The sequence below is a fragment of the Phoenix dactylifera genome, unplaced genomic scaffold, assembly GCF_009389715.1.
Source record: "Phoenix dactylifera cultivar Barhee BC4 unplaced genomic scaffold, palm_55x_up_171113_PBpolish2nd_filt_p 000792F, whole genome shotgun sequence".
Taxonomy (NCBI): Eukaryota; Viridiplantae; Streptophyta; class Magnoliopsida; order Arecales; family Arecaceae; genus Phoenix; species Phoenix dactylifera.
This window is the reverse complement of record NW_024068161.1, coordinates 84,372-94,383: the sequence shown is the minus strand read 5'-3', so window position 1 is coordinate 94,383 and position 10,012 is coordinate 84,372.

The following is a 10,012-nucleotide window of genomic DNA, read 5'->3' as shown; positions in this document are numbered from 1 at the left end:
TTTTCTTGGAGAGATATTTCCATGCCTTAGGAGTAAGAGACCCCTTTTTTTAGAGTTTTCCATGCTGAACCTTTTCAGCACTTCCTCTATGTACATCTTCTGTGATAGGCCAAGCATCCTTTTAGATCTATCTCTATAGACCTTTATTCCCAAAATATAGGATGCTTCCCCAAGGTCTTTCATGGAGAACCTTTTTGACAACCAGACCTTGACCGAGGTTAGCATGGAAATATCATTCCCTAATCAGTAGAATATCGTCCACGTACAGTATGAGAAATACGACAGCGCTCCCACTAACCCTTTTGTAAACACACGGTTCCTCTTTGTTTTTGATGAAATTAAACGTTTTGATTGCGTCATCGAAACGAGTGTTCCAACTCCGAGATGCTTGCTTTAGTCCATAGATGGACCTTTGCAGCTTGCAGACCTTGTGATCTCCATCACTGGAAGTAAAACCCAAAGGCTGTTCCATTATAGATATCTTTATCAAAGATATCCATTCAGGAAAGCAGTTTTCACATCCATCTGCCAGATTTCATAATTATGAAATGCTGCAATGGCAAGCAATGTTCGGATGGATTTTAGGCATGGCTACAGGTGAAAAGGTCTCCTGATAGTCAATGCTTTCGCGCTGACTATACCCTTTCGCCACAAGCCTCGCCTTATAGGTCTCTACCTCTCCATCCGAACCTATCTTTCTTTTGTAGATCCATTTGCATCCAATAGGTACAATACCTTCTGGGTGGATCTACTAAGGTCCAGACTTGGTTGGAATGCATGGAGTTCTAACTCTGACTTCATAGCTTCCAACCATTTCTCGGAATCGATATCAGATATCGCCTCGTCGTAGGTTTTTGGAATTCTGCGTGTGATCCCTATCTCCCACTAGGAACATTTCTTCGGTATCCTCTTCTAGATACCTAAGTATCTATCGGGAGGATGGGAGACCCTACTAGATCTACGAGATGGTTGAGAGACATCGTGTACTGGCTCTGTATGAATGGGTTCGATAGGATCCTTGACTCGTTGCTTTTCAGAGACTTTCTCTTCAAGCTCAATTTTCCTCCCACTGCCTCTATCAAGGATAAACTGGTTTTCCAGAAGATGGCGTGACGGCTCACAAACACATTGTGATCCTCTGAGACGAAAAAATTGTATCCTAATGACTCTTTAGGATATCCTATAAAACGAGGCACTTATGGTCCTAGCCTCTAACTTGTCTGCCTGTAGTCTCTTGACGTGGGCCGGACATCCCCAAATCTTGGTTTCTTACCATGTCATATCTCATATGATGCGGTAGGAATGGACTTTAGAGGAACTCTATTCAACAAGTAAATAGCTGAAAATAGGGCATCTATCTAAAGAAACAAGGGTAAATTAGTGAAGCTCATCATGGACTGGACCATATCAATAGAGTCCGATTCCTCCTCTCTGACACTCCATTGAGCTGAGGTGTACCAGGAGGAGTCCATTTATGAAACTATACCATTCTCCTTGAGATAATCATGGAACTCTCCATTAAGGTATTCACTTCCTCGATCTGATCGAAGAACCTTAATGAGTTTTGTGCTTATTTTTCTACTTCATATCTAAGCTTTTTGAACCTTTCAAAAGTTTCATATTTGTGTCTCATACACATATCCATATCGTGAGTAATCATCGGTAAAAATGAAGTGAAAAATTACAACCCTAGCCTGCACATCGAATGGGCCACACACATCAGTATGTACTAGGGTAAGTATTTCAGTGGACCTCCCTGTGTCCTACAAAGGATAATTTGGCCATCTTTTCTTGAAGGCAGAAATTCACAAATCAAATATGACTCGAAAGTCAGTGAGCCCAAAAGCTCATGTTTCTCCAATTTGTTTATTATGTCTTCTCCTATATAGCCAAGCCTGAGGTGCCACAAATACTTTAGATTTATCTCATTTTTGGATCTATTAGATCCTATGGTATTCACTGTTTGCTCAGATATATTCACAGATACATCCATATGTATGTGATAGAGACTGTTAATCTTAAAACCATGTTGAATCAATTTAATTTTCAAATAAATAAAAATCTTTCTGTGCTAAATAAAATACAGAAATCAAATTTCTGCTAGCAGTAGTAACAGTCCCTAAGTATCCTAAGCATATCTGACATACCTTCTGAAGGTCTATCACCCTTATTGCTCTTTATGCTTCGCATGTATGTAGGACAGTTCATCTTCCAATGGCCATTTCATGATGCAATGGAAACGCTTTCCCTTGCATTCGGCCTTTTTTTGGAACTTCCTTGCTTGGCCTTTTCTCGGTCTTCTGCTTCTTCGCAGGCTTCTTCTTCTTTCAAATAAACTCTCTCTTGAAATAGAAACCAACTTGACAGCGAAAACGATGCCCCTTGAACTTCTTCAAGGTCCCTAAGGTAGTTACCAATTTATTTAACAATTCTATTTTAGTACATACAACCTTGTTCATATGGTAGTTTACTATAAACTATTCATATGAAGCTGGAAGGGATTGCGGGATCAAATCCGTTTGCAATTCCTTGTGCATGGTCATGCCAAGCTTCTCTAAGTCCTTTATCATGGTCAAACCATAAATCGTGGACAGACTGCCCATGGTGCATCTTGGCTTTGAAGAGCCTCTTGGACACTTCAAACCGAGCTGCGTGACTCTGATCACCATACAACTCTTGCAGGTGATTTAATATGTCCCTGGCAGTCTTCATGTTCTCATGCTGGCATTGTAATGCATTGGACATGGATGCCATTGTGCAGCACCTAACTTTATTGTCATTGTTCGTCCACTTAACAAGCGTCTTGCGCTGATCAATGATCGGACGGATTGGTAACATGGGGATTCCATGGTCTAGCATATACCCGAATTTCTCACAATTCAAAACTATTTTTGAAATTTGCGGAGCCAATCTTTATAATTGGGTTTGGTCAAACGGTTGTTCTATAGGATATGAGTTAATAGTCTAGAAGCTGACTTTATAATCCTCAGAGAGTAAAAATTCTAGTTAGACTTTTGTACTTGATCCTAATCTGTTCTAAGGTCTTTTAGAACAAATGTAACTCCCACTATTTTTTCGAATTCCTCACATTCCCCTGGTAGGAAAACGGAAATCCCACACGACTAGGGTTTCTAGTGGGTACTGCGGTCCCACCGATTTACATGCCACCTCACCTAACAGTTATTGATGACACATAGATTGATGAATGTACAACTCTTGTACAATGCTACTCAAGCATGTTGCAGTGTAACTTGGTCTCTAAGCCATGAAAACCTCACCTAACAGTTATTGGTCCCATTTCTTAGTTAAGTCAGACCCACCGTATAACCGTAGGAATAAAGTCGTCATTGGGTCCTCACCTAACAGTTATTGGTGCCCAACCCCACCTTTACCCTACAACATCTCATGTCTATAGAGAGGTCCAGCCCCCCGATGCAACTTGACCACTGTGTCCAGCCGAGACAAATCAACATCAGAAAGACCTTAGCAGCTCTACTACGGTGGAAGACCTATTGACTTAATATTGGTTAATCAGGTCTTAGTGTTTGCAACTTGAGCTCTTCATAAGAGGTAATCGAACAATTGGCCAGGTAAGCAGGTGGAAGGCTCCCCTTACTCAGAGAGTAAGGTCCTAATTAAGTAACCACCTTTCATGCTTTCCTAGACACCAATTAGATCAATTATTCTAATATGACTTGCTCATGTTGGTTCACTCTTGACTTGATTGAGGAGGTTTTAGTTTAGGTCTCATTGGGTTTGTTTAATCACATGTAAACCTATCTACCCCGCTCTCATTCACATCACATGCAAATGGCACATCACAGGCAGTTATAATCGCAGCAATAATTAAAGCTAAACTTTAAATGGGTGATGATCATGGATTCTAATTAGGTCGTATTACAAGCACATGCACGTCAATCGATCAATTGGTCTTCAACTCTTGAATTGGTTCCAAGCCTCCTTGATTCGATCCTTGACCAACTCTTGATCCAATCGCCATCAACCGCTTAGACCCCTGTTCATCTCATGCCTTGTCTTCAACTTGATCGTTGACGTACATCACATCACAGAAATACAACCAGATGTAAAATAAAAATAATAATAAATTACATCTTCTTTTAGGAGGCACGCAGGCCTCTCAAAACATCAAATAAGATGCATGCAAGCATCTAAAAAATTACATGATATTGCAGATCACATCGCAGGTCTTTACATTTAATACCAAAAGGGTTTGAATCCTATGATCATCACCACATGCAGCAATTATAATTTTCAGATCTGAAAACTAACTGATTATCTCTTGACATAGGTTGCTGATCATGCTAATCATGATTCTAAACTTTGTAATCTCATTAACAATGCAATTAGAATCATCATCTTATCACATAAAAATCAGCATGCAAAATCAGCACCCTAGAAAAAATCTGCATGCAGAAAATTTTCAGCATGCATAATCTTTCAATTTTCAGATCTAATAAGCCTACTAATAATTAATTCTTACCTTAATCTACGAAACCTGGCTCTGATACCACTGTTAGAATACCCGCCCATGCCGCAGAAAAATTTCAAAAAAAATTCAGAAGCAGCGGAAGAGGCATGCGCGGGATCAACCGTTCATCGCATGAACGTTGTTCAAAAACCGTTCGTAGATAGACAAGGATTAAAAACTTTTAAAAATATTAGAAGATCAGATCTTCACCTTGTGTGGGTAGATGATCACCGCAAATCTGAGTTCGTGGTTTTAGGAAGAGGGTTCGCTTGAAGCCGTTCAAGTGTCCGGCCTCTACGGGTATCCACACGAAGCAGAGATCCGATCTAAGCTCTCTAGTCTTCCCCGGGTGCTAGCTCCCTTGCAAAGACTTCTTTTGATGGCTGATTTCCTCCCTTTCAATCAACCCATGATTGTGCTTGGGAGGAGGAAGAAGAAGGATGAAACTTGAAGATGAATCAAAGCCCTTGCAGCCTACTTCCTTTTCCCTGCATTGGAAGGAGGAAGAGAGGAGGAGGAGGCCGCCAATGGCTTCTTCTTTTCTTCCTTTGCTTGCGGCTGATCCAAGGAAGAGGGAGGGGTGGCCACGGCTTGGAGGAGGAGGAATCCTATTCTACTTAGGGCGCCGGCCCTTGCTCCCCTTTTTAAAGCCATCTAGGGCTCCTACAATCTAGGAGCCCTAGAGTTATTTCCTAAGAGGGGGCGCCGGCCCCCTCTCTTCATCCCTCACCACATGGAAAGGGGAGGGGCGTACGCCCCTCCTCATGGTAAACCCTAATCCACATTAAGTAGGGTTTGGAATACCCTAATGTAGTCAAGCCCTAATCCAATTAGGCTTAGCTTAAGGGTGAACCAATTTGGATCCAATCTAGGTAAGTCCTAATCCAATTAGAACTTAAATCAATTTTGACTCAATTGAACTCTTCAATCCTAATCCAATTAGGAGTTTTATTGATTCATTAGATTAATAATTAATTGTGACTTAAGAAATCCTAATCCAAATTAGGACATATTTAATTTTAGTCCAAATCCAATTAGGACTCTTATTTGAATTCGAAGTCCTAATCCAATTAGGACTTCTAGGAATCCTACTCCAAGTAGGAATCCGATTTTAATTCAAAACTCCTAATCTCATTAGGATTGTAGGAATCCTATTCCAAGTAGGAATCCCAGTCCTACTCCAACTAGGATTTTCAGTCCTAATCTAATTAGGACTCTAGAAATTCTACTCGAAGTAGGACTCTTGTTTCAAGTCCAATTAATTAATTCCCTTTGTTCCTTCTTCAACTGAATATCAATCGAATTGATTACTTATGATTCTTAATCACGATTCAACCATCGGATCGGTCAATACTTCTAGTGTGTGTGACCCCATAGGTTCTACTCTGACTGGTAGTGAGATATATTATGATCTCTATCACAATATCATTGAAAACTCGAGTCGACTCCAGACTAGTACGAGTCGACTCCGACTGAGAACAGAAAGAAGAACAGAAAGCCTCATCTCAGAACCTGTCAACGAGTCGACTCCTGAAGTGCGCGAGTCGACTCCAATGTTCAACGAGTCGACTCCAGGGTAGTAAGAGTCGACTCCAAGAGGTACACAAAGAAAAGTCAGAGAGCAGTTTTCGAGTCTGAGATTCGAGTCGACTCCAGTGGAACGCGAGTCGACTCCGATGGTTGGCAAGTCGACTCCAGAGAAAGCAAGAGTCGACTCTCAGCGGTACACAAAGAAAAGGTCAGAGAGCATTTTATGGACTCTGAGATTCGAGTCGACTCCCGCAATACGCGAGTCGACTCCGAGACTGTGCGACCGTCGACAGACAGAAAACCATGTTACTGCCTCTGAGATTCGAGTCGACTCCAAGGAAGTTCGAGTCGACTCCAAGACTGGATGAGCCAAAAGACAGAGAATCGGGAGTTCGGGCTCTGAGATTCGAGTCGACTCCAAGGACAGTCGAGTCGACTCGAGTGGACAAAATTCAAAATTGGATCCACGGACTTCAGTGGATGAGCCGACTCCAAAATTGCCAGGTCAGCTCCAGAAGTTGGCGAGTCGACTCCGGGTCAAGACGAGTCGACTCCCAGTCGTGACGGCAACTTTAATTCAAATTTGGAACAGTTGCCGAGTCGACTCCGGAAAAGCTTGAGTCGACTCCCGCTACAGCCGAGTCGACTCCTGATCGCGCGAGTCGACTCCAACCCACCAACGGTCATATTGTCAGGCTGCGCAGAGTGTGCAGAACGGACAGAAAAAGCAGTGTAACGGCTAGTTTCCGTGGGGGTTGGCTTAAATAGCCACAGAAGACTGTAGCAAGGCAGAGAACAACCATTCCACTCCAAGCATTCAAGCTTTCAAGCTCTGCAACGTGCTCTTCAACGAAAAAGGGAAAGATCAGCATTTACTGCAACCAACTACATCTTCCCAGCAATTAAAGCCTCCTCCTGCATTCAAGTCGACTACTCATTCGAGAGGAGACCTGAGTTCAAGAAGCCATTCCTCTACTTCAGCTTAAAAGCGTTTGAGGGCTTCTAAACTCCTCTTTTGATTATATTGTTTTACATCTGCTTTTGAGAAGCTTATTTTCCTTTCTTTCTATAACTTGTATTTACTTGGTTCAATCGGGGGATTGAATCAAGGGGATTAAGGTTGGTGGTGAGCCAAGTTAAAAACCAACGTGTGTAAGGGTTTGATTGTGAGCCCGGAAAAACAATCGGGGTTGGTTCTAGTCAGTGAGCCTGGAAAAACCGACCGAGTTCGTTGTGAGCTCGTAAAACAACAAGTTTGGTTGTGAGCTTGCAAAACAACCGGCTGTAATCCAAGGGGGTTATAGTGAATTCCCAAGAGAGACTTGGGGAGTGGACGTAGGAGCAAGGGGTAGCTCCGAACCACTATAAAACTCTGTGTTTGCATTGGATTGTCTCTTCTCTTCTTCCTCTCACATCACTCACAGCACTTAGCATTAATTAAATAACTTGCAATAGTTTTTAATTAATCATCCACAACGTTTTAATTATCCAAATTAATTTAAAACCCAATTCACCCCCCCTCTTGGGTTGTCTATCTGGGCAACAAGTGGTATCAGAGCCAAAAACTCTTCCACTCAAGAGTTAAAAGATCAAAATGACAACCCCATTTGGATCTTCTCACATTGAGGGTCAGTCCACCCAAAGACTCCCTTTCTTTAATGGATCCGACTACTCATACTGGAAGGCTAGGATGAGAATATTCATCCAAGCCCAAGACTATGAGATGTGTTCCATTGTAGTAAATGGCCCATACATCCCATCCATATATGTAGATGGTGTCAAGGTACCCAAACTAGAAACGGATTGGGATGAACATGACATGAGGAAGGCACAACTAAACTCTAAAGCTATGAATGTGTTTTATTGTGCCTTAGATAGAAATGAATTCAATAGGGTCTCTACTTGCAACTCTGCAAAAGAGATCTGGGATAGACTTGAAGTGACCCATGAGGGCACGAATCAAGTTAAAGAATCCAAAATTAATATATTGGTTCATAAGTATGAACTATTTAAAATGGATTCTAATGAGACAATCACTAGCATGTTCACTAGGTTTACTGACATTGTCAATGGCCTAAAAAGCCTTGGCAAGAGCTATACTAACAGTGATCTTGTCAGAAAAATACTTCGCTGTCTACTAAGGTCATGGGAAGCCAAGGTGACGGCAATCCAAGAAGCTAAAGACTTGAACAAGCTTCCACTCGAAGAGCTCCTTGGATCCCTAATGACTCACGAGCTAACCATGAAGCAACACAGCGAAGAAGAGTCCTCCCATAAGAAAAAGGTAATAGCACTTAAATCTACTTCATCTAACAAGGACCTGTCTTGCAGTAGCAGCAGTGAAGAAGAAGAACATGAGGAAGATGATGGTGAGGCTCTTCTTGTGCGCAAGTTCAAGAGATTCATCAACCACAAGAAGTCCTATCATCAAAGGAGAGGCCTCTCAAATTTCTACCGCAAGGACAAAGGTAAGGAAAGGAAAAATGAGGGAATTGGGTGTTACGAGTGCAAGAAGCCGGGTCACATAAGAGCAGAGTGCCCCTTACTGAAGAAGGGAAGTAAGTACAAGAAGAAGAAGGCTCTTGTCACTATACTATCCGACTCCGACTCATCATCCTCCTCATCAGATGATGAACAAGAAGAGAAGGCCAATTTCTGCTTCATGGCCAACGAAAACGAGGTAACTTCCGATACGCATCTTGATTTCTCTTTTGATGAACTTTATGATGCATTTAATGAGTTAATGGTAGAATATAAGGCTATAAATCTTAAGAATAAAGAACTGAAAATAGCTAATCAATCATACCTACATAAATACGATAAATTAGTTAAGGATAAGGACTTAATCACCAAAGAAAATATTGAACTTAAAACAAGCAACCAACTTTTAACTCAAAAGACTAACACCTTAACTAAAGATAATGAAAAACTAACTAAGGAATTTTCAGAACTTAAAAAATATAAACAAACATTAGATAAGGATCTTACAAAAGAACTTAATGATCTAAAAGCAAAAAATCAAACACTAACTAAAGAACTTAACAAATACAAACCCTTAGTTGAAAAATTTACATATAGTTCTAAAAAATTAAACATGATACTAAATAGTCAACGAGTAGTATTTAATAAAGCGGGTTTAGGGTATAAACCAAGAAATAAACAAAAACTTCTTAGTAACTTCTTTGTTAAAGCTGGAGAAACTAAAACTAAGAAAATAACCTGCTTTTGTTGTGGAACTATAGGACATAAGGCAAATGCATGTGACTATAGGAAAAGTAAAACAAAAAGGAAAATTAAAAGGGTATGGGTTCCAAAAGGAACCAACTTGACTAACCATGAAGGACCCAAGAAAACTTGGGTACCTAAGATGACATGATTTGCTTGTGTAGGAGTGTCTTGCAGCCAAAGTCAACAAAAACTGCTGGTATTTGGATAGTGGCTACTCAAGGCACATGACGGGTGATAAAGATCAATTTTTCACCCTTGAAGCTAAGAAGAGAGGTGCTGTGACGTTTGGAGACAACAACCAAGGCCACATCATTGGTATTGGTAAAGTTCAAATCACCCCTTCTACTTTTATAGATAATGTTAGATATGTTGATGGTCTTAAGCATAACTTGTTAAGCATTAGTCAATTATGTGATAAAGGATATGATGTTATGTTTAAACCATCACTATGCATTATAACAAATCCTAATGATAATAGTTTAGTTTTTAAAGGAATTAGACGTGGAAATGTATATGTTGTAGACCTAGAAGATCTTGCAAAACATAACCAATGTCTAGTTGTAAATGAAACTAAAGATAATGATGCTAGTTGGTTATGGCACCGTAAGTTAGGTCATGCAAGCATGGACACAATAACTAAACTAGTTAAAAGAGACTCCGTGATAGGTTTGCCAAAATTAAAATTTGAAAAGAACAAAATATGTGAAGCATGTCAATTTGGCAAACAATCTAGGAACTCTTTTAAATCCATAAAATGTGTCTCTA